At 49.8% G+C, this 25,796-nt stretch overlaps 1 pseudogene; it reads right to left on the bottom strand.

Moving 5' to 3' along the window:
* LOC144148564 (uncharacterized) overlaps positions 1-25,507 on the bottom strand; it is a 31,187-nt pseudogene extending 5,680 nt beyond the window's left edge.
* Positions 25,508-25,796: the final 289 nt, after the last annotated feature.

The raw sequence follows: 25,796 nt of genomic DNA, 5'->3' as shown, positions 1-25,796 counted from the left end.
AAAGAACTTTGCCACTTCTTGTGCAGTCCCCCTCGGAAGAGCGGCGGTCTCTGCGTAGCGCGTCATGTAGTCTGTCGCTACAACAATCCACTTGTTCTCGGATCGGGATGCAGGGAACGGGCCCAGAAGGTCCATTCTAATCTGTTGGAATGGCCTAGATGGGACGCCGATTGGCTGCAGAAGTCCGGCGGGTCTTGTCGGTCTGGTTTTTCTTACCTGGTAGTCACGGCAGCTCCGGACGTTGTGGGTGACGTCGGATGCAAGTTGGGGCCAGAAGTACTTCATCTTGATTTTCCTAATTGTGTGAGCTGTGCCGAAATGTCCGGAAGATGGGTCGTCGTTGCACGCTTCCAAAATTTCGTCACGAAGATCTGCCGGGATGACACGAAGATATTCGCTCTCGTTCCGGGGCTGAAATTCTTCACGAGAACAGAGTTTTGCAGGCTGAATGCAAGTAAGTTCCGTTTGAAGGCCCTGGGCACGGCGAAGTTGCATCGTTTGAGGCAGTCGATCATGACGCGTAGATCGCGGTTGGCACGCTGCTCTGCGGCCAGGTCGCTCGCACTCACGACTCCGAAGAACGCGCTCTCTTCATGGGAGTCTTGTGGTGGTAGGTCGACGGGAGGGCGTGACAGGCAGTATGCGTCGGAGTGTTTCCTCCCGGAGTTATAGACTACTGTAACGTCGAATTCTTGGAGGCGAAAGCTCCACCTACCAAGACGGCCAGAGGGGTCCTTCAAATTGGCGAGCTAACACAGCGCATAGTGGTCTGTTAAAACCTTGAATGGTCTTCCATACACGTATGGGCGAAATTTCGAAATGGCCCATATAATCGCGAGGCACACTTTCTCAGAGGCTCAGTATTTTCTTTTTTCCTTAGACAGACCACGGCTGGCATAGGCGATTACTTTCTCGTACCCGCTTTGCTTTTGTACGAGGACGGCACCCAAGCCTATATCACTGGCGTCCGTGTGCATTTATGTTTAGGCGATTTCGTCGAAATGCGGGAGCACAGTCGGGCTTTGCAGGCATTCTTGCAGCTCGCAGGAGGCTGCTTCTTGGGCATTTTCTCAGCTGAAAGGGGTGCTATCTTTCGTCAAGCGGGTGAATGGCTCTGCAATGCAGGCGAAGTTTGCGACGAAGCGTCTGTAGTATGCGCATAGTCCGAGAAATGTCCGCACGCCCGTCTTATCTTTCGGTCTCCGGAAGTTCGCGATGGCGGAAGTTTTCACCGGATCAGGGCGGACTCCCGCGGTGGTGACGACATGGCCCAAAAAGTTGAGTTCCTCGTACGCAAAGCGGCACTTTTCTGGCTTCAGCGTTAACCGCGACGTACGGGTGGTCTCGAGTACAGACTGCAACCTTGCAAGGTGTTCGTCGAAAGTCTGGGAGAATACCACAACATCGTCGAGGTATACGAGGCAGGTGTGCCACTTCAGGCCAGCTAGCACCGTGTCCATGACTCGTTGAAACGTTGCTGGCGCTGTGCACAAACGGAACGGCACCACTTTGAAATCGCATAGGCCTTGCGGGGTTATAAAGGCAGTGTTCTCTCGGTCTTTCTCGTCCACTTCAATTCGCGAGTGGCCGGTCTTCAGATCCATCGATGATAAGTACTTCGCGTGGCAGAGGTGGTCGAGGTCGTCGTCGATTCGGGGGAGGGGGTACACATCCTTTTTGGTGATTTTGTTCAGTCTGGGGTATTCAACGCAAAACCTTTAAGTGACGTCTTTTTTCTTCACGAGTACGACCGGTGCAGCCCAGGGGCTTTTCGATGGTTGTATAGTGTCGTCGCTCAGCCTGTCGTCGACTTGAGTCCGGATGGCTTCCCGCTCGTGTGACGAGACGCGGTACGGTGGCTGTCGGGTAGGTCGGGCTCCATCTTCGGTTACTATTCTGTGCTTCGCTAGAGGTGTCTGAGGTAGTTTTGAGTTCGATGAAAAACACTCTCTGTAGCGATGCAGCAAATCCAATAATTTCTTCCGTTCTTCTTACGGTAACGCCGGATTCACGTCGAAAGGATTTGGAAGCTTGAAGGTATCCTCGGGTGCGCGTTTAAAGTCGGCAATTGCGATCACGTGACTTCCTTCTTGCGTTTGTTCGAGGAACGCAATTGCAGCGCCTCTGTTTAAATGCGGTGTTCCTCGCTGAAATTAGTGAACAAAAAAATATTGGCGTTGCGTAAAGCGCGCAATGCCTCTTGCAACAGAGACACCGCGGTCGAGGAGCAACCTTTAATCACTTTCTACGATAGCTTCGACGTCAGGAACAGCATCTTCACAGTAGACGGTAATCATCAAGCTTGCGCGGGGTGGAAGTGTGACATGGTCATCGGCGATCCTTAAAGCAGCACGGTGTTCGGGGTTCGGTTCCGGCGTCATGGAGTGATCGAAGGAAAAAAGGAATTGACTTGGTATGTAGATCAATTATTCCACCGTTGAACGTCAAAAAGTCCATTCCAAGAATTCCGTCGCGGGACCAGTTAGGCAAAATGACGAACACCGCAGGGTACGTTGTGCCGTCTATGGTGACGCGCGATGTGCGCGTTCCACTTGGCGTCACGAGGTGGTCTCCTGCTGTGCGAATGTGCGGACCGTCCGAACTGTTCATAACTTTCTTCAGTTTAGTCGCAAAAGGTCCGCTCATGACTGAGTAGTCGGCTCCCGTGTCTATGAGGGCGACTACTTCAAAGTGTCGATGGACAGCTGAACGTCGGACGCGGCCTTCTTTGAGTTCCGGGTGCGTCGTGGTGTCGTATCTCGGCTTCTGCGTGTTGACGGATGGACTGCACTGTGCGTCGTGGCCTTCCTTGTATTCTCATCGGCAGGTTAGGTCATGTCGGATGCGCGTCGCCCTGTTTTGCTGTAGTCGTGGTCGGGAGTCACGTCAGGGTTAAATTGGGTCGTCAGGGTCGGGGAATGTCGTGAATCATGGTCTTCCGCTAGTCGCTGCGTCGTTGGAGGGTTTTCTTTTTTCCGCCGTTGTGCAACTTTACCTCCCGAAGTCTGATTTTAGTTCTCCTGCATGGGCTGGGGACCTTCCAAGTGTGAACTCAGCATTGGTACGGCGGTTCGGCGACTCGTATGGGTAGGGCGACAGCCAACGGTTGAAACAGGCTCTGCCACGGCTGGTTTGGGAAAGGTAGTTGTCGATCTCACGTGGTCGTTGCCCAGGGAGAGGGTGAGGTCCGTCGACAGAGAAGCACGCAGTCCGAGTCTCATCTGTGGGCAACGACGATAGATGTGATCGGCCTATTCAGTGGCAGCACAGCGGATGATTATTGGCGGTTCGCCAAACGTCGGTCTTCCTCGGCGTCTGGTTTTGGGCTGTGGACGGCGGTGCGTTGGACGGCGGCGACAGTGGGGCGCCAGCGAGAGTGGACGGCGGTACGTCGGAGCTCCTTGTAGACGTGTTGGAGCAGGGCGGAGTCGCCGAACAACCGCGGATTAGGTCATTGCCTGTGGCTCACGGGGTGTCTGGGATGACATAGATGTGCCCAAAGCGTGTTGAACCTGTTCACCGATGACGTCAGTCAGGGAAGCCACTTGAGGTTGCGGCGTCGTTGGAAAAAGCTTCCGAAGCTCCTCCCTGACCACTGCTCGCATGGTCTCGCGCAGTGTGTCGGAGCTTGTAGCCCCGGCACCGATAGTCTCGGAAACCAGCGCGTTGACCGGGCGATCGTACTGCCTCGTTCGAACTTCCAGCGTCTTCTCCATCGCGACTGCCACGGACGCGAATTCGGCCACCGTAATTGGAGCGTTGCGGACAAGGCAAGCAAAAAGCTCCTGCTTTACACCTCGCATGAGAAACCTAAGTTTCTTTCCTTCTGTCATCTCCTGATACGCACGTCGAAACTACCTCTTCATCTCCTCAACAAAGATCACTACCCTTTGTTGGGGTGTTGTGAGCGTGTTTCCATCAAAAGTCGGCTCGTTCCTTTCGCACGACGGTGACGAACGTTTTAAGGAACTCGCTCTTGAAGAGAGTCCAATTAGTCAAAAGCTTTCATGGTTCTCGAACCACGTTCCAGCCGCACCCTCCAAAGAGAAGAAGGCATGCCGAAACGTTTCTTCGTCATCCCACCTAATAAAGATTCGAACATTCTCCACTTTTTCCAACCAGTCCTGAGGATCTTTCGTGGGTGATCCATGAAATGATGGTGGTTCCCGTGGTTGCTGCAGAACTACAGGATGGCTCGATGTGTTGTTCATTGTGGATGCGTTGTTCATGGAAATGGTCGTGACATCTTCCGCCTTCAATTTATCTGGCAGTAGTCCAAACTCCGGCTCTAGGCCTTGCTGTCGGCGGCTGGAACGAGTAGGGCTTGCTTGGCGACTTGAAGAGGGTTGAGGGTGCATGTACCCAGCCCCTCCAACAGTTGTCACGAAGCCAAAGACGACGCAGTTGTGTTCAAGAAAAAAAAACAAGTTTATTGGAGCGAACTTGTGCTCCCCTAACAACTCAAATATTACACGTGCGGTGAAGCAGCAGTCACAAAAGTGACGTACGCAAGTGAGCGTCGGAGATCGAATGCCGCGGCGTCTGCTCTGAAGGCTTTTATCTTTCGCCGCAAGTGTTTCTGGAACCGTCGATTCACATAGAGAACATTGTAGATCACAGAAGATTATTCTGGGCTAGTGACGTTAGGGCGAAACAGTCTGCTGATCTGAATGTGAGAGCCCGTACGGCGTAGAAGTAAAGAATGGAAGACGCGCTTAGTTTGGAACGCAGATAACAAAGTCGTGCGTGGGCCGGCAGTAAAAACAACCAATAAATAAACAAGCCTATACGTGATTCGCGGCGATATATAGAATTGATGATGGTACCGTAATTAGCCTGATCCTCTGGAAGCCGGAGTTCGCAGTTTTTTGCTACAAAAAATAGCTGAAAAGTCCTTACTCTTTTCGCGTTTCTTTGTTAGCAACCGTTTCCAAAACCGCATCAACATCGCAACAACCGAAGAGTCAGTGTTTCGCTTTATTTTTCTGTTTGTTTGTCTTCACGTTACCAAACAGGAAGATAAGAAGTGTAATAGAGCAAACTTCTAAGACGGGAAAATTACGAACAGTTGTCATTTTGCGCAGAGCTATTAATAAAGACATTAAGTTGGATACAGTTGAACCTTATCTAAGGATGTAGGCTTGTTTAGTTGCTAACTATTCACTGATACTCATAAAGACGGGGATTCAGAAAGAAATTACACCCACCTCCCCTCGCCGGAACCCTTGTGTGATGCAACGCATCTCATGGGGGGTTCCATTGGCGTTTTCCATCGTATTTATTACGCTTATAGCACGGATTCCCACGCGAAGGGGAGGTGGGTGGACGAACGTCGACTGAGAGCCGGAGCGCGGCATGCCGGTTTATATTCACCGCGGCCGAAGGACAGGAGAGCAGGGAGGGAGTTTTCGCTATCGGAGAGAGGAGAGGAGGAGAGGTGCAGCTGTGCGGACAACGCCGGCAAGACGCAGGAAGGACAGAGGGGCGAGCATTAGATGGGTTGCATATAAAAGTAAAAAAAAAACCCTTCAATTACGTTAATCGACTGTAAAATCTCGATTGAGAAAAGGAGCGTAAAATTTCGTAATTTTGTCGGACCAAAGAATAGGCCGCGTATCTGCTTGTTTCGCAGCAAGTGTCTTCGCAACCCTCGCTATATCAGTCCTCGCCTCTTTATGTTCCGTTTTCAGTGCATGTTTCCGCATCTTCGTTTGGCAATTCATTACAGCTGCCATTGTCGTTGAGGGGTGGAAAACCAGGTGATCTGGCAACGTCATTTTCTCTTCACTTCCGAAGCGACCACCGAAGCGATACTGGTGGCGCCATCTGGCACTGGCCCAGGAAAAAACTGCTTCGAGCACCACAGGCTACTGCCAGGTGGCGGCACCGTGTCTTCAGCAGAGATATCCGGTGTACATTGTAGCGAGGGCTGCGGGCATTGCTTCACGTTTCGCCTTCTTACAATGGCTAGTGTGTAGATTCCCATCGCTGAAACGAATACGCCGGGGCAGTGGCTGGGCCAAGACAAAACGTTTATTGCTATAGCGCAGGTTAATGTAGCGTTGTGCGAGAGGGGTTAAGAGGGAGGGAAGGAGAAGCAGCAGTGGTGATAACAGCGCCTTCGGCTGGCGTGACGTCCCAGATACATCATTTCGCTCCCCCTACGGTGAGTAACGGTCTGGCGGTTTGCGTTGCCGCCCGACCGACGCAACACCGGAGTTGAGGTGCTCCCGGCGATCTCGTTGCTTGTTGGCACTCGCCTCTGTGTTCCACGTGCTAGGGTCCCGCCGGCAGTTTCCCGGTACCTGGAGTCACTGGCTTCTCCCTGGTCGTGCTCCAACTCCAGTGGCTTCAACTGGTCGCTGTGGCGCCGAATGTTTCCCCCCTCCGGACCATCGGCATTGACTAGGCGGGCTTCGTCTGTCGGTGTGATGCTGGCTGGAGTCCACTGCTCGCCTCGCCCGAAGTTCCTCACCCAGGCTGGCTCACCGGGCTGCCACACATCGAGGGAGGGATGGTCAGCTGGCGACGGCGGAACGGACATTGCGTTGTCCAGCCCGGAGCGAAGATCGTAGCCCATTAGGAGTTGCGCTGGTGTCCGGCACGCGGCCTGCGGCGTCCTGCGGTACCCCATCAGAATCCTCGTCAGGCGGGTTTTCAGTGACCCCTGCATATTCTTCTTCAAAGAAAACTTGAGAGTACGAACTGCCCTCTCCGCGAGCCCATTGTACTGGGGGTGATACAGTGCTGTTCGGAGGTGTACTATGTTATTCAGCTTCATTATATTGTGAAATTCCCAACTCGTAAACTGTGGGACATTATCGGAACCAGTGTCCGGGGAAACCCGAATGTACTGAACAAGGTGCGCAGAGCCTCTATGGTGGCGTGCGTGGTAGAACTCTTCATGGGTATCCCTTCCATCCACTTACTGTGTGAATCCAACACAATCAGTAGCATGTGACCATCGATCGGCCCCGCAAAATCGATATGCAGCCTCGACCAACGCTCATCCGTCTCCGGCCATGGAACAGGGGTTTCTTGGGGGGCATGGGAGCAGCTGGGATGCAACTGGGGCAGGACTTAACCATGTGGTCAAGGTCATTATCGATCGGTGGGTACCACATCAAGGAGCGCCCTAGCCGCTTCATTGAGCAAATTCCTTGAGTATCATGCAGCAGACGTAACATCACTGATCGGGCACTCTTAGGGACGATCACTCGATGGCCCCAGTAGAAAAGCCCTTAACTTCCCGTTATCTCAGCCTTCCGATTGAAGTATGGCATCAAGTGCTGGTCCTCAGGCCCCAAATTTCTTGGCCACCCCGCCTGCACCCATTTTTGCACCTTCGCTTAATCGTCACCGCGTTCCGTGAGAGTGCTCAGTTGCTTCGCGGACATGACACCATCATTGAGGGTTTCCGTGAGCAGGACATACTCACGTCCCCAGTTTCTTCCTGCGTCTGTGGCTGGAAAGTTGCTGACGTGGGGAGCCGGCTGAGGGCAACTTCTGGAACGTTGTCTTTCCCGGGCTGGTGTTTGATGACGTAATCGTATTCGCTGAGCAGCAGGGCACATCGCTGGATTCGCGCAGCGGCCATCACGGGTACTGGCCTGTCTGGATAAAAAGTCTATCAAGCGGCTTATGTTCCGTCATCAATGTGAAAGTATTGCCAGTAAGTATTGTCGGAATTTCGATGCACCAAACACAAGTGCTAAGGCTCCACGCTCCAGCTACGAGTAATTTTTCTAAGCTTCCATCAATAACCGAGAACGGAACCCTATGGGCCGATGTACCCCGCCCCCGACATCGTGTGAAAGCACTGCGCCGATTCCGTCCGGGGAGGCATCGCATTCCAGGACTAGCGGCCTATGTGGGTCAAAATGCGACAGAAAATCTGCGAATTTGAGAAGGTCTTTCACCTTGCTGAATGTCTGTTTTTGAGGGGTACCCCACTTCCACTTAGCTGCCTTCCGGAGTAGTTGATATAAGGGCGCCATGGCGGTCGATGCGTTGGGGAGAAACTTCTGGTAGTACGTGACCATTCCAAGGTAGGACCCCGATTCTGCTGGATTCCGCGGGGCCTGAACCTCCAGGATGGCATCTATGTTCTCCGTTTTTGGTTGAAGACCTCGAGCGCTGATTCAATGTCCCAAAAAATCCACCTCTGGTTGGCGGAACTAGCACTTGTCTGCGTTCAAGCGCAGGCCATATTCCTGGAAACGCTTCAATACTGTGCGCTGTGTAGTGCAGTCATTGCGTTTCTGCGCCACGATGACGTCATCTAGGTAGACTTGAACACCCGAAAGCCGCTGCAAAATGGTCTCCACACGACGTTGAAACACGGCCGGCACGGACGCCACTCCTGAAGGCAGGCGAGTGAAGCTGAACAGTCCCTTAAGCGTGTTTATGGTCGTGAGTAGCATGGCTTCCTCATCCAATGGAAGCTGGTTCTACGCCTCCCGTAAGTCTATCGTGGTAAAAACTTTACCGCCGTTCAATGTCGCCAGGATACCCTCCACCCGTGGCAACGGATATGCTCAGTGTGACAGGCTTTGTTTACCGTTAGTTTAAAATCGCCGCAAAAGCAGATGCAGCAATTCCGTTTTGCTACCTGTACTACTGGCGCGGCCCACTTCGAATGAGGCACCGGGACAATAATACCCGCGTCCGAAAGGCGGTCCAGTTCAGCGTCGACCTTTGGGCGAAAAGCATAAGGAACTTCCCGAGCTTTCCAAAATTTTGGCACCACGTTTTCTCGCGTCTCGAAGTGTACCGGAGGCCCTTTTATGAGCCCTAAACCTAGCGCGAACACATCAGAGAATTCGGCTAGCAACCGGTCCACGTTAATGTCGTCAGCCACGAATAACGGCAGTTTCTCACCTGGCGTGTTCACGTTCATGACCGGTGCATCGAGCATGTGGAACGCTTGAATCAGGTCACGTCCGCAGAGGTTGGGGCCGGAGCAACCAATTACTTGCAAAGATCCAACCGTCGACCTGTTTCCGCCCGAAACCTTGAGCTTCAGTTGTACCCGCACTGTAAGCTGTCCCAGGAAGCAGGTCAGTTTCAATGGCGAACCACGCAGCTTGGGCCACACTGCTTTGTTCCGTTCATATGTTGGCCACGTGATAACTGAAACCGGTGAGCCTGTGTCGACCTGCATGTCAAATGGTACCCCAGCGCAATCCAAGGAGCGCACGATGGGTTGCGTAATGCCGATTTGGCCGATATTACTGTTCACTGCTTCCAGCGCGAACAAACCGTCGGTGCCCGTGTCTTCCTCCGCGACGACAAGGCGTGTACCACGGCGCTGGTTGCGGGTGAAGAATTTTTAAGACTGTGCTATCTCGTTCAGTTGCGGCGAAAAGTGCTGCTTAACAAGGCTAGCACTTGCGAGTACGAAAGTTCATTCACCTTATCCGGAGCACAGCGTCCGCTCAGTACGTAGACGGTGTGGGTGGACAGTGCAGTCACCAGCAGGGCCCACTTCTTTTTGTCTTTCGTGATGCCATTTCCCTCAAAGAAGGCTTCCAGCCGAACCTGCTAAGCGGGCCACTTGTCGCTCGTCTCATGGCGTATTCTCCCGTGGGTGCAGCGGTCATGGCGGATTGAATTAACGCCCCATTCTCATCCCACCCTCGTCGCCACTCAAACGAACACGCCGGGGCAGTGGCTGGGCCAAGAGGACACGTTTATTGCGATAGAGCGGGTTAATGTAGCGTTGTGCGAGAAGGGTTAAGAGGTAGGGAAGGAGAAGCAGCAGTGGTGATTACGGCGGCTTCGGCTGGCGTGACGTCACAGATACATCAATCGCAGCGCAGGACACACCAGCGTATTTGAAATGAAGCGTTTATTAGTTTTTGCTCCTAACCGACTTGACTCCTCCTCCCGAGTCAATACAGCCAGCCATACAGCTTCTAAAGTACAAAAAAGAAAAATACCACTTGAAGGCCGGCACTCCAACCGGCTTTTTCTGCTCACTGCCCCCGCTCTGAAGACGAACGGAAATTCTCGTAAAGAAATATTGTGCCAGTGCTTGCCTAGCCCCGAAGACGTTCCGCAAATGGTGCACCCCATCTCGGCTGCCTCGATGTCCATTCTGCGGATCCCTCATACCCGCCAATATCCAGCACCTAATTTTGCACTGTCTAAAAATTTCACGCTACAGAACCTCTGATCCAATCTCCCTCCAAATCCCACCTCATCATTTTCCACCCTTGTGCAACGAAACCATGCACGCTGACTTTAATGGCTGACTTCACTCTAGAAAGCAGTTTACAGCGAAGCTCTCTAAGGCTAGGTCCAAGCACATCGTCTCCGGCAATGTAGGGATGTCTACAAGAATCACAAGCAAGCGTAGCGCCACGTTGCGGCGCCCACTCAAACCCCCGGGCTAGTAAAACTTCGCGACATTTGCAGTGTGTAAAAACACATAAACAATAAAAACATGTCCTAGGGTATGTACATTTAACAAAGGACGTCGTATATTTCCGCAGATGAATTTCTTTTATCAATGCGTTTCTGTTTAGAGGAGAAGCCGACTTTTACTACAACGTTGTAAACTTGCTCTTGGTAGACGTCATTGAAACACTGATGTGTTGCTCAAGGAAGCACGTCCATCTGTGGAAGGAAAATTATTATAGAAAGTGGCTGTAACTCTTGTTTTTTTGCAGCTATTCCAAAACAAGGTGTATGGCAATCACACGACTCCTTCAAGCTACGACGATTATAACATTACGCCGAGATTTATTCACTTTTGAAAAATCATAGTTCAGTGAAGTTGTAAATTTTGTGGAGTTCTCGTTTGTGGTCAATACATAGGCTTCTATGTTTGTTCACCAGAATAAATCTCCAGTTTTTCAAAGTTATATTAGAGTAATTACCCATGAAATATGCCGAATCGCAAATTACAAACAAGCGTGTATTGAAACAAGATTGAAAGTTGTGGGAGTTGGTACATATTCCTGATGGAACAGCGCGCGTGTTGTGCATTTTCTTCAGTGTCCCTCGTCGCGTATTGCACTGTTATATTCAATCATGAAGCGTGTATTACTTCGTGCACTCCTTAACTGTGACACGGTAAAAGCATCTTCTCGCTCACGTTTACGCTCGGCACCACAGCTTTGCTGGCCTTCCTCCTTCACAGAGTGGAAAGGCACTGACTTTTTCCTAAATCGATGGCCGCTAAACGATTCATTAGTATATTTACTAGTCTACACATGCAATTCCCTCTTAGCATTGATATATAGAATTGCTGATGGCGCTGTAATTAGCGTGATCTTCTGGAAGCGGAAGATTTCGCAGTTTGGTGACAAAAAATAGCTGAAAAGGCCTGACTCTTGGTTTTTTTTGTTAGCAACAACTTCGAAAACCATATCAACAACATCGCAACCACCAACGAGTGAGTATTTCGCTTTATTTTTCTCTTTGTTTCTCTTGACGTTACCACGCAGCATGATAAGAAGTTTAATAGAGAAATCTTCTAAAAAGGGAGCATAAACAGTTCATTTTTCGCTCAGCTATAACTACAGACATTATGTTGGATACAGTTGAACCTCATTCAAACATGTAGGTTTCTTAGTTGCTAACTATTTACTCATACTCATAAAGACGGGGATTCAGAAAGAATGTACCTACTGAAGAAAAAATAACTTTGATTACCTTAATCGACTGTAACCTCTGGATTCAGAAAATGAGGATAAAATTTTGTAATGTTGTAGGAGCAGAGAATAGGCCGCGTATCTGCTTGTTTCGCAGCAAACGTCTTAGCAACCTTCGCTGTATAAGTCCTCGCCTCTTTTCCTTCTGCTTTCGGTTCATGTTTCCACATCTTCTCTTGGCAAATCGTGACAGCTGCCATGTACGCTGAAGGATGGAAAACTATGTGATGTGGCAACGTCCTTTTCACTTTACCCTCGAAGCGATTACCGAAGTGACATTGGTGGCGCCATTTGGCACAGGACCAGAAAAAAACTGCTTCGCACACCCCGGGCTTCTGGCAGGTGGCGGCACCGTGTCTTCAGCAAAGATATCCGGGGTACATTGTAGCGGAGGGCTGCGGTCATGGCTCCGAGGTTGCCCTTCTTACAATGGCTAGTGTGTCGATTTTCGTCCCAGCGCAGGAGACACTAGCGTCTTTTAAATCAAGCGCCCATGTATTTTAGCTGCTAACCGACATGGCTCCTCCGCCTTCCGAGTCATAACAGCCGGCCATACAGCTTCTACAAAAAAGAAACAGACTGCCTCAATGACGTGACTCCAATCGGCGTTTTCTGCGCTCTGCCCCCACTCCCAAGAATAGCGGACATTTTTGTAAAGAAATATTTTGGCAGTGCTTGCCTAGCCCCGAAGACGTTCCGCAAGTGGCGCACCCCATCTCTGCCGCCTCGGTGTGCATTCTGTGCCTCCCTCACACCCTAAAATTTCATCATCACCAGCCTATCTACGCCAACTGCAGGGCAAAGGCCGCTCCTGTTATTCTACAAGTACCCTGGTCCTGTGCCAACTGTGACCAATTTATCCCTGCAAACTTCTTCATCTCATCTGCCCATCTAACTTTCTGCTGTCCCCCGCAAGGTTTGCCTTCTCTAGGGATACACTCTGTTACCCTTAATGACCAATGGTTATTCTGCCTTCGCATTACGTGCCCTCACGCGTCCATTTCTTCTTCCTAATTCCTACTAGTATGTCCTTAACACGCTTTTGCTCCATGACCCACTCCTCTCTCGTCTTGTCCCTTGATGTTAAACCTATCATTTTCCGCTCCATTGCAATCTGAGTCGTTCTCAATATAAGTTGAACCCTCCCGCGCCAACATCCAGCCCCCAAATGGGCAGTGTCCCAAATTTACGTGCTAAAGAATGTCGAATCCTCCTCATACATCCGCCCTCGTACAATGAAACTCTCAAGGCTTAATTTAAGTGCGCACTACTCTCTAGAAAGTGGTGTATGGCGAGCAGATTAGAGCTGTCAGAGTACTCTCCTCACCTTACGCGCCCTCTCTCGCCTTCTGAAGGACGCAATCAGCTTCGGTTTGGACTGTCCTTTTTCAAGATGTCCCAAGCCCCAAACACCCCACCTTCTACTCTGCTGCCCCACTTGGCCTGGCTCCTTCCTAGAGCAATAAAGCCCCTATCTATCGCTCTTTTTATTAAAATAAAGAAACACTGAAAATTTCACTTGTATTTAGGTTGTGCTGCAGATATGCGCAGTGATTTGTTTTAGCTCAACAATGTTGACAAGTATGTTTACTGTATCAGATACCAGATCTAGACGTCTAGAAATCGCCTTTGCTATATAAACATCGCGTTCATCAACTGCCTTAGCATCGGCTGGGACGTTGAATCGTGGGACAGTGATATTGACAGACAGAGAGACCATGCAACCAACATGTTTCACAGTATGAAAATTGTTTGTAACGCATGTCACCTTAGCACGCGTGGTGTCTCGGTTGTCCTTCTATTAGCCTGTATACACACTCCAAGAATCTTTAAGCTCGAGACGGTGGGTATGTTTTGTTCTCTGATGACGACTTTCATGGCATTTTTACTGTCCTTTTTCGTCCTGGGCGATGAAGTATAATTTTTTCAGATTTGTTAGTTTGGTGTGGGCGGCCCGCCTTGGTTGCGAATTCCGCGATTTATTTCGGCGCATTTTCTTGGTGTCTGTTTGATGTCGGCATCGCTGCCCCGGTCGATCCAGACGGTGATATGTTCTGCGTCAATCTTTTACATTACCTTTGGGATGCTGTAGAGTGCGCTGGCCATCGTTCGGATTGAGAGATTGAAGAGTAGAGACGAAATTGCGGCTCCCGGGGGAATCCTTATGCCTGGCATCTTGAAGATTTGTGTTTGGGAGCTTTCTAGCTTCATCCTCACTGTAAGGTCTGCAAGGAAGGATTCAGGATAAACGAATATTCTTGCCGTTGGAAAAGCGGTCGCCGCGGCCGGAAATCAAACCCGTGGTACTCTTCCGCGCAACGCCTTAGCCACTGAGCCACCGCGGCGGGTGAGTAAGTGGAGTTGAATCTGTAGGGAGAACCTTGGTGTGAAGCCGACCTGGTTGTGTGGTAGCATATCGTTGGTCTCGAGGTACTACATTATGCGGGCGTTCACGACTTGCTTCATGAGTTTCCCCACGCATGACGGCTGGGCTATTGGTCTGATATTGACTTGCCTGGCTTAAGAATGACTTTTACGATAGAGTGCTTCTAGCGGGGGGGGGGGGCACTTCCCCCTCCCGCTACACCTTTTTAAAGTAGTTAGTCTGGTTCTCAATCGTTGTCTCTTAGAGATGTAGTATTTTGCTGAATATATTATCTCTCTCCAGGTGAGCTCGCTCCTCTGAATGTTCTGACGGTGGCGTGCACCTCTCAGGATGTGATTTCTTCGTCTATAATTTCGTTGCTTGCACCCATATAATCCAGAAGTGGGGAGCACATAATATAATTGTGTGTTGCATATAGTTTTGTGAGGTCTCCATGCATTTGTATCTACGAAGGTAATCTTGTATACGCTTCATGATCTTCCTAATTGTTTGTGCTATTGTTGCTGGGTTTGATTAGTTTCCGTAGAATTTCCCACGCGCGCTTCATCGATAGTTTGCCGCGAATTTCTTCGCACGCTTGCACCTATTGTAATCGCGTCAGGTAGCCTGCGTGTTTGGCCATTTTTTTCGTAAGGTACTGTGGCTTTCTTCTTAGTGCGTTTCTGTGCCGGTGGTTTTTCAATCTCGCTTCGATACTGCGATACGCCTCCCACAAGCGCGGTTGCTTAGAAATAAAGTATGGTGCCGGGACCGTAATGTATATTGGGCCATCGCTGTCTGTGTATTTCAAAAATTCAACGCCATTCTCTGACGTCTTTTTGTGTGGCTTCAATTGGTGGTTCCACTTGCACACATTTCTAACTGAGCAATCCCATTTGGCGAACTGTTTCCTGTTGGCTCGTGTGCCAGCCGATCACATCAATTTTCTATTTTATTGTTAGGTGCAGGGTTGTGTCCCTCTGTACGCTATTTCTGTTGCGGGTTCAGGTTCCTGGACTATTGCGTAGGGTGGCACACAATGGCTGTAGTGAATCTTCCAGTTTCCTGCCCTTACCTGTTGTCGTAAGGTATCCCCATCCCTGGTATAAAGCGTTCAAGTCTACTACTATTATTAGAGGTTCGTATCCGGCTATTCTCAGGGTTTTCAGCTTGAGGTGTCTGAAGAGTTTGGTCGCCTGTTTTGGAGGGCTGTAAACGTTGGGCACGGGGAGCGGCTGCTGTCTCTTCTTGACTGGAAATAGAGCGGTGAATACGTGCAGTATATTTGTGTTGGCGATTTCGCAAGCGGACGTTCATATGTTGCTGTGGACGAGTGTAGCTAGCTTTGGGTGATCGGGTTGTGTGTACGCTGCGTAATTGAGGATTTTGTGGTTAGATCCTGTCCCCTGCAAGGCTATTAGCTTGGGTTGCTTATCTAGAGTTGCTTATCTAGGGTGAACAATTGGGCTTGCAGGTGGCTTGCCTTGGCTGTGTAGCCTCTGGAGTTCCATTGCCGAATGGTGATATGTCAATAGAGGTCGGCATCTTGCTCAATTTCTATTGGTAGAGGGGTAGTGCTTTCCTGGTCGGTTGTTTTGCTTGTCGGTACAATCGCGTGCTCGTTGTACTTTCAAGTAGTTCCGCGCGTACGGCATTATGAATTCTTTTGGGATGGCGCTGAGTAATTGAAGCATTTCTTGTTTGAGTTCTTGCATGTCTACGGCGCTACTTTTGTCGTCAGATTTCGGATTAGTGGCCGGCTTTATTGTGTTATAGCAATTAAGCAGTGGCTGGGTGGGTTCGGTCTCATCGGTGGTGGTGTTTGTCTGCTTCGCAATCTGCGCTTTGTTGTCACTGTTCTCGGCCCTCAGTTCGCAGTTATCGCTTCTAACTAGCGCTACGTCGGCTCACATATTTTTTATATCTTTTAGAATTATAACCAGTTTGCTATCCTGAGCTGTGGTAACGGAGTATTCAGAGGAGTTGGGGTAAAAATATGGGAGCGAAAATTCCTTGGGTATTTGCCTTTTTTTGTGCTTTGCTTGCTGCTGTTCAGTTCTCTTGTTCGAGAACGCCTGTCAAAGCCCACTGCTGCCCCTGTGCTGGCAGTTGATTCCAGGGTGTCGACTTCTCGGAGGGTTTGTCAGTCCTATGATTTCGGCGCTCCTCTGTCTGGGGTCGTTTTCCTTCGTTTACAATGCACTGTTGATTATTGGTTGGTAACTTCCGCATCTCGTTCTTCATGTGTGGTTGTTGACGCCCTCATTAGAACTGGCGTGGCGACCCGGCTCTCCTGGGCAGCCCCGTTGCGCAAAATGCAGTTCAGTTTGCACGGGCGCTGCTCCGGGCCTTGGGCTAGCCTATAAGTGGGGCTTCTTTTGGTCGGTGGTTAATTGGAGCAGACGTCTTTTCGACTACCCGGTGGCCAACAGTTGTAACATGCCTCTGACTTTCTCTTTAACGAGTGGAACAGGACGGTGGTCGCCCTGTAGCGGTCCCAGAATGGCCCATGGAATCCCTGAAATAGCACATGTACAAGGGTGGAGTTCCGAAGCCGGTTGGAGTCCAGTACGTGGGAGTCATGGTTTCAGGCTACCAGGCTGCGCATAATTTCGTCCTTAGTTTCGTTCTCTGGCACTGTAGATATTGTGACGTCGCGGCAGGACACAGATAAGACGAACGATGGGACAGGGTGAAGCGATCTTGTTACAGAGTGGACATATGGGCCACGACAGAGACCTCGCACAACATGCGCTCCAGGAACGTCGTCGTCGTCGTAATCGTTCTTCAGTCAAGTGGCTGTGAGGCATTGCCAAAATTAGTCCCGTAACATCACGCCCCGGGTCCAAGGCGACCGTCCCGGTCGGTGCCGAGGCAACGTGAGGACTGCGATGCGGTGAGCGATGCGATGAATACATACAGTGGAGCTTTGCCTGCCGCCACAGATGAAGATGTCTCTGTTGATGCCTGGCCCCACAGAAGCGATGTCTTCGAGCAGGAACGAACCATCGGCGGAATTCAAACCACGTCGGACGAAAGGGCTGGGGACACGGCGTCTTCTTTGTTCTGTTCTCGGCTTTTATCGGCTGGTCTTCAGTGGCTGCACACGGTCTGGGAACACGGGGCGGGGGACGGGGTCTAATGTAGGTCGCAATGGGCTGGGGCTGCTCGACATGGCCAACGGTCCCGCGAAGATTTCGGCCGATGCCGAGACGATGCTACGAGGAGGCCAGGATGGGGATGATCCCGCACACCCCACCAAAATGTTGCATAGCGGCAGGACAGACGAGGCGAACGATAGGATGTCGTGAAGCGATCTATTTACAGAATGGACATAGCGGCCATCACACAGACCTCGCGCAACATGCGCGCCGGGAACGTCGTTGTCGTCGTAATCGTTCTTCGGTCAAGGGGCTGTGAGGCATTGCCCACATTAGTCCCGTAACAATATTACTCTAACATCTGTAGCGGAGGGCGGGGTTATGAATTGAAAGTGCGCATCTCCCGCTGGTCATTTGAAGTTGGGTCATGCCGATATTCTTATGCGCTCTCTACTCGGAGGGTGGGCTTACAGTAATGAAGTTTCTTTGTGATATTCACTTGGCACTCGTTGGGTAGTTCTCCGCCGGCCTGCGTCAAAGCGTAGTCCTCTATCGTGGTGGTTGAAATCTTGTGGAAGTCCAGTCCACCTTGAGGGCAGAGGATGATCGTCGTCTGGCAGGGAGCTCTCTGGATGCGGGGGTCTTAGTATACCCTTCTGTTCAGAGGGGTGTCTTCATTTGACAGGCTCCTTACTAGTCGCTAGTTGTTGGGAGAGGTTCTTAACTTTGTGGCGGATCTGCAGCCTTTCAGGCTTCAGCAGCTCCGGGGTGTCTTTTTGGGGGTTCCTCGAAGAGATTTCAATTCTGTGAAGAAGTTGGCTCCTACCCGTTGTACCCGTTAGGCCTGGCGGCGCAGCGTGCCAGGTGCTCATGCGTGACGGACTATTGGGTTCGTAAACCTGGCGGGAGTAGGAGAGTACAAGCGTTCTGGAATCATCGTTAGGGTTAGCGTAGTGGCGTAGCGGGGTCTTGAAGTTGATATTGTAATATTTGCCATATTGGAATATTCGTCAAGACTCACTCCAAGATGTTTTGGTACGTCACCAACCTTTAACTGCTCTTGTGGCGCACCTGTTCGTTGCTCGCTCGGCCTTGTCGGTTTTGTGGTCCTTCAAAGACGGAGCCGACGTGAGGGGGGTCTGTACATCACGGCCATATCAAAAAATGGCCAGACACTCCTTCTACAAATTTTGTCTCTCGTTGCTACTTTGTGCTACACAAAGTGGATCTTTCTGATCGGTCGGGAATTCCGCATCAACGGGTGACTCTGCGAGTGTCCGCCGTTACCTTCACACTTTTGTGTCCCCTTTTGCCGTGTTTTCTCCCGTTGGGTGTCTATGCCCTTAATCGGCACATACGTGGCTGTGTCGCATTAATTATCTGATTGGCTTGTTTGTATTGCGTTAGCAAGAAAAGGTTAAAACGGTTTCTCTGCAATAAAATAACATGGATCGAAGAACACTGAACTCGGCGCGACATACTAATTTAAAATTACGCAATGCTACCTTGTGGGGAACCCTGAGGAGGATGCACAGCAGAAGTAGGGGTTTGTTGGTGTGTAAGTAGAGTTCAAGTAAGTAGTGTGAGTATAGTAGTGTGAGACTGGTAGGGGGAGAATGAAAGAGATACGCGCATGCGCAGTGGAGTAGCGCGCAGCGCATGTGCACACCAGGAGAATGGAGGAGAGACGCGCATGCGCAGTGGACTATCGCACAGCGCGTGTGCACACGAGGAGGATTGAGGAGAGACGCGAATGCGCAGTGGAGTAGCGCACAGTGCGTGGGCACCCGTGGTTTAGACGGCTTTGAGGAGGATAGGAAAGCGTGCTCGTCTTGTAGTGGCCCAGGAAGACAACGGCAACACTGTTGCTCCAGGAGCCATTAGAGGGTAAGATACCACTGGGCGTTAAGAAAGCCGAGCATGCGCTGTGGGGGTGTGGGTGGCGCAACAAGAAGGGAGGGACATAGCCCTGAGCATGAGATGATTCGCATCTAAAACAAAAAAAAAACAGCTCGGGCTGACAGGGGTGACGTCAAGTTTAAAAGGTAGCCTTGCTTAAGCAAGGCTACCACTTGCGGGTACGAAACTTCATTCACCTTATCCGGAGCACAGCGTCCGCTCAGTACGTCGACGGTGTGGGTGGACAGTGCAGTCACCAGCAGGGCCCGCTTCTTTTTGTCTTCCGCGATGCCATTTCCCTCAAAGAAGGCTGCCAGCCGAACCTGCTAAGCGGGCCACTTGTCGCTCGTCTCATGGCGTATCCTCCAGTGGGTGCAGCGGTCATGGTGGATTGAGTTAACACCCCATTCTGATCCCACCCTCGTCGCCGCTGAAACGAACACGGCGGGGCAGTGGCTGGGCCAAGACAAAACGTTTATTGCGATAGCGCGGGTTAATGTAGCGTTGTGCGAGAGGGGTTAAGAGGAAGAGAAGGAGAAGCAGCAGTGGTGATAACGGCGGCTTCGGCTGGCCTGACGTCACAGATACATCAATCGCAGCTCCTCCTCTCGAGTCACTACAGCTGGCCATACTGCTTCTAAAGTACAAAAAACAAAAATACCTCTTGAAGGCCGCCACTCCAACCGGCTTTTTCTGCGCACTGCTCCCGCTCTGAAGACGCGCGGAAATTATCGTAAAAAAATATTTTGCCAGGGCTTGTCTAGCCCCGAAGATGTTCTGCAAATGGTGCACCCCATCTCGGCTCCCTCAATGTCCATTCCGCGCCTCCCTCACACCCGCCAATATCCAGCACCTAATTCTGCACTGTCTAAAGTTTTCACACTACAGAACCTCTGATCCAATCTCCCTCCAAATCCCACCTCATCATTTTCCACCCTTGTGCAACGAAACCATGCACGCTGACTTTAATGGCTGACTTCTCTCTAGAAAGCAGTTTACAGCGAAGCTGTTTAAGGCTAGGTCCAAGCACATCGTCTCCGGCAATTTAGGGATGTCTACAAGAATCACAAGCAAGCGTAGCGCCACGTTGCGACATCTTCTCAAACCCCCGGGCTAGTAAAACTTCGCGACATTTTCAAAGTGTGCAAAAACACATAAACAATAAAAACATGTCCTAGGGTATGTACATTTAACAAAGGACGTCGTATATTTCCGCGGATGAATTTCTTTTATCAATGCATTTCTATTTAGAGGAGAAGCCGACTTTTAGTACAACGTTGTAAGCTTGCTCTTGGTAGACGTCATTGAAACACTGATGTGTTGCTCAGGGAAGCACGTCCATCTGTGGAAGGAAAATTATTATAGAAAGTGGCTGTAACTCTTGTTTTTTTGCAGCTATTCCAAAACAAGGTGTATGGCAATCAGACGACTCCTTCAAATCATAGTTCAGTGAAGTTGTAAATTTTGCGGAATTCTCGTTTGCGGTCAATACAATGGCTTCTATGCTTGTCCACCAGAATAAAACTGTAGTCTTTCAAGGTATATTGAAGTATTACCCATGAATTATGCCGAATCGCAAGTTACAAACAAGCGTGTATTGAAACAAGATTGAAAGTTGGGCGAGTTGGTACATATTCATGATGGAACAGCGCGCGTGTTGTGCATTTTCTTCTGTGTCCCTCGTCACTTATTGCGCTGTTATATTCAATCATGAATCGTGTATTGCTTCGTGCACTCCTTAACTGCGACCGGGTCAAAGCAGCTTCTCGCTCACGTTTACGCTCGGCACCACAGTTTTGCTGGTCTTCCTCCTTCACAGAGTGGAAAGGCACTGACTTTTTTCCTAAATCGATGACCGCTGAATGATTCATTAGTATATTTACTAGTCTACACATGTAATTCCCTCTTAGCATTAATATATAGAATTGCTGATGGTACCGTAATAAGCGTGATCTTCTGGAAGCAGAAGATTTCGCAGTTTGTCGACAAAAAATAGCTGAAAAGGCCTGACTCTTTTTGTTTTTTTGTTAGCAACAACTTCGAAAACCACATCAACGACATCGCCACCACCAACGAGTGAGTATTTCACTTTATTTTTCTCTTTGTTTCTCTTGACGTTACCAAGCAGGATGATAAGAAGTTTAATAGAGCCAACTTCTAAAAAGGGCGCAAAAACACATCAATTTTCCGTTAGCTATGACTACAGACATTATGTTGGATACCGTTGAACCTCATTCAAACATGTAGGTTTCTTAGTTGCTAACTATTCACTCATACTCATAAAGGCGCGGATTCAGAAAGAAAGTACTATTGAAGAAAAAATACCTTTGATTACCTTGGTCGACTGTAACCTTTGGATTCAGAAAATGAGGATAAAATTTCGTAATGTTGTAGGAGCAAAGAACAGGCCGTGTATGTGCTTGTTTCGCAGCAAACGTCTTAGCAACCCTCGCTGTATAAGTCCTCGCCTCTTTTCCTTCTGCTTTCGGTTCATGTTTCCACATCTTCGCCTGGCAAATGGTGACAGCTGCTATGTTCGCTGAAGGATGGAAAACCACGTGATCTGGCAACGACATTTTCACTTCGCCCCCGAAGCGATTACCGAAGTGACATTGGTGGCGCCATCTGGCACAGGCCCAGAAAAAAACTGCTTCGCACACCGCGAGCTAGTGGCAGGTGGCAGCACCGTGTCTTCAGCAGAGATATCCGGGGTGCATTGTAGCGGAGGGCTGCGGGCATGGCTCCGAGTGTGCCCTTCTTACAATGACTAGTGTGTCGATTTTCATCGCAGTGCAGGAGACACTAGTGTCTTTGAAATGAAGCACCCAGGTATTTTAGCTGCTAACCGACATGGCTCCTCCACCTGCCGAGTCATTACAGCCGGCCATACAGCTTCTACAGTACAAAAAAGAAACAGACTGCTTCAGGGACGTCACTACAATCGGCATTTTCCTCGCTCTGCCCCCACTCCCAAGACCAGCGAAAATTTTCGTAAACAAATATTTTGGCAGGGCTTCCCTACCCCCGAAGACATTCCGCAAATGGCGCACCCCATCTCTGCCGCCTCGATGCGCAATCTGTGCCTCCCTCACCCCGGACAATATCATCATCACCAGCGTATCTACGCCAACTGCAGGGCAAAGGCCGCTTTTGTTATTCTACAATTACCCTGGTCCTGTGCCAACTGTGACCAATTTATCCCTGCAAACTTCTTGATCTCATCTGCCCATGTAATGTTCTGCCGCTCCCTGCACCCTGCAACGTTTGCCTTCTCTAGGGATCCACTCGCTTCCCCTAATGACCAACGGTTATTTTGCCTCCGCATTACATGCCCTGCCCACGTCCATTTCTTCTTCCTAATTTCTACTAGTATGTCCTTAACACGCGTTTGCACAAATTACCCACTATCCTCTCTTCTTGTCCCTTGATATTAAACTTATCATTTTCCGCTCCATTGCCCTCTGAGTCGTTTTCAATTTAAGTTGAACCCTCCCCGCCAATATCCAGCCCTCAAATGGGCACTGTGCCAAATTTACGCCCTACAGAATCTCGAATCCTCCTGATACATCCACCTTCGTAAAATGGAACTCTCCACGCTGAATTTAATTGCGCACTACTCTCTGGAAAGTGGTGGATGGCGAGCAGTTTATAGCAGTCAGAGTACTCTCCTCACCTTATGCGCCCTCTCTCGGCTTCGGAAGGACGCAATCAGCTTCGGTTTGAACTGTCCATTTTCAATATGTCCCAAGCCACAAACACCCCACCTTCTACTCTGCTTACCCCACATGGCCTGGCACCTTCCTACAGCAATGAAGCCCCTATGTCTCTCTCTTTCTATTAAAATAAAGGAACACTGAAAATGTCACTTGCATTTAGGTTCTGTCTCAGAAATACGTAGTTTTTTGTTTTAGCTCAACAATGTTGATATGCTCACTGTATCAGATACCAGATCTAGACGTCTAGAAAATCTCTTGGCTATTTAAACATGGCGTTCAGCAACTGCGTTAACATCGGCTGGAACGTTGAATCATGGGACAGAGACATTGACAGGAGAGACCATGCAACCAACATGTTTCTCAGTATATAAATTGTTTTTAACGCGTGTGAACTTAGCACGCGTAGTGTTTCGGTTGTCCCTCTAATAGCCTGTATCCACAGTCCCAGAATTTTAAGCTCGAGATGGTGGGTATGGTTTGTTCTCTGATGCCGACTTTCATGGCCTTTTGGGAGTCCTGTTTCATCCTGGGGTATGAGGGATGATTTGTTCGGATTCGTTAGTATGGTTCGGCAGGTCCACATTGGTTGCGAATTCCACGATTTATTTCGGCTCATTTCCTGGGCGTCTGTTTGGTGTCGGCATCGCTGCCCAGGTCGATCCAGAAGGTGATATCTTCTGCGTAGATCGTTGACATAACCTTTTGGATGCTGTAGAGTGCGTTGGCCATCGTTCGGAATGGGAGGTTGAAGAGTACAGGCAAAATTACGGCTCCCGGGGGAATCCCCATGCCTGGCATCTTGAAGATTTGTGTTTGGGACCATTCTAGCTTCATCCTCACTCTAAGGCCTGCAAGGAAGGATTCAGCATAAACGAATATTCTTGCCACCCGCCCGAGCGTGGAGATTTCCGTAAGTATTGCCTAGTGGGAGCCATAGGTGAGAATAATGGCTAAAATGGCCGCATTGTCTTTTTCGGTGGGTAGTACAGTAAATGGAGTTTGATTGAGTGTGGGGTTTAATGCGCCGACGCAACGCAGGCGATGAGGCGCGTGGCAGTGGAGATCTCCGGATTATTTTTGATCACCTTGGGATCTCTGACGGGTGCCTAAATCTCGTATGGACGGGCGTTTTTGCTTTTCTCATCCATCCGAAAAGCGGCCTCCGCCGGTGGAAGTCGGAAGTCAAACCCGTGTTGCTCTTCCGCGCAACGCCTTAGCCACTGAGCCGCCGCGGCGGATCAGTAAATGGAGTTGAATCTTGAGGGAGAACCTTGGCCTGAAGCCGACCTGGTTGTGTGGTAGCATATCGTTGGTCTCGAGGTACTACATTATGCGGGCGTTCACGACTTGCTTCATGAGTTTCCCCACGCATGACGGCTGGGCTATTGGTCTGACATTGACTTGCCTGGCTTAGGAATGACTTTTACGATAGAGTGCTTCTAGCGGGGGGGGGGGGGCACTTCCCCCTCCCGCTACACCTTTTTAAAGTAGTAAGTCTGGTTCTCAATCGTCGTCTCTGAGAGATGTAGTATTTCGCTGAATATCGTGTCTTCTCCAGGTGAGGTCGCTCTTCTGAATGTTCTGACGGCGGCGTGCACCTCTCGGAATGTGATTTCTTCGTCTATAATTTCGTTGCTTGCACCCATATAATCCAGAAGTGGGGAGCACATAATATAATTGTGTGTTGCATATAGTTTTGTGAGGTCTCCATGCATTTGTATCTACGAAGGTAATCTTGTATACGCTTCATGATCTTCCTAATTGTTTGTGCTATTGCTGCTGGGTTTGATTAGTTTCCGTAGAATTTCCCACGCGCGCTTCATCGATAGTTTGCCGCGAATTTCTTCGCACGCTTGCACCTATTGTAATCGCGTCAGGTAGCCTGCGTGTTTGGCCATTTTTTTCGTAAGGTACTGTGGCTTTCTTCTTAGTGCGTTTCTGTGCCGGTGGTTTTTCCATCTCGCTTCGATACTGCGATACGCCTCCCACAAGCGCGGTTGCTTAGAAATAAAGTATGGTGCCGGGACCGTAATGTATATTGGGCCATCGCTGTCTGTGTATTTCAAAAATTCAACGCCATTCTCTGAAGTCTTTTTGTGTGGGTTCAATTGGTGGTTCCACTTGCACACATTTCTAACTGAGCAATCCCATTTGGCGAATTGTTTCCTGTTGGCTCGTGTGCCAGCCGATCACATCAATTTTCTATTTTATTGTTAGGTGCAGGGTTGTGTCCCTCTGTACGCTATTTCTGTTGCGGGTTCAGGTTCCTGGACCATTGCGTAGGGTGGCACACAATGGCTGTAGTGAATCTTCCAGTTTCCTGCCCTTACCTGTTGTCGTAAAGTATCCCCATCCCTGGTATAAAGCGTTCAAGTCTACTACTATTATTAGAGGTTCGTATCCGGCTATTCTCAGGGTTTTCAGCTTGAGGTGTCTGAAGAGTTTGGTCGCCTGTTTTGGAGGGCTGTAAACGTTGGGCACGGGGAGCGGCTGCTGTCACTTCTTGACTGGCAATAGAGCGGTGAATACGTGCAGTATATTTGTGTTGGCGATTTCGCAAGCGGACGTTCATATGTTGCTGTGGACGAGTGTAGCTAGCTTTGGGTGATCGGGTTGTGTGTACGCTGCGTAATTGAGGATTTTGTGGTTAGAGCCTGTCCCCTGCAAGGCTATTAGCTTGGGTTGCTTATCTAGAGTTGCTTATCTAGGGTGAACAATTGGGCTTGCAGGTGGCTTGCCTTGGCTGTGTAGCCTCTGGAGTTCCATTGCCGAATGGTGATATGTCAATAGAGGTCGGCATCTTGCTCAATTTCTATTGGTAGAGGGGTAGTGCTTTCCTGGTCGGTTGTTTTGCTTGTCGGTACAATCGCGTGCTCGTTGTACTTTCAAGTAGTTCCGCGCGTACGGCATTATGAATTCTTTTGGGATGGCGCTGAGTAATTGAAGCATTTCTTGTTTGAGTTCTTGCATGTCTACGGCGCTACTTTTGTCGTCAGATTTTGGATTAGTGGCCGGCTTTATTGTGTTATAGCTATTAAGCAGTGGCTGGGTGGGT

Source organism: Haemaphysalis longicornis, unplaced genomic scaffold (assembly GCF_048455015.1).
Source record: "Haemaphysalis longicornis isolate Haplotype H1 unplaced genomic scaffold, Haemaphysalis longicornis Haplotype H1 scaffold_8, whole genome shotgun sequence".
NCBI lineage: Eukaryota > Metazoa > Arthropoda > Arachnida > Ixodida > Ixodidae > Haemaphysalis > Haemaphysalis longicornis.
This window is presented reverse-complemented; position numbering and strand designations above follow the sequence as displayed.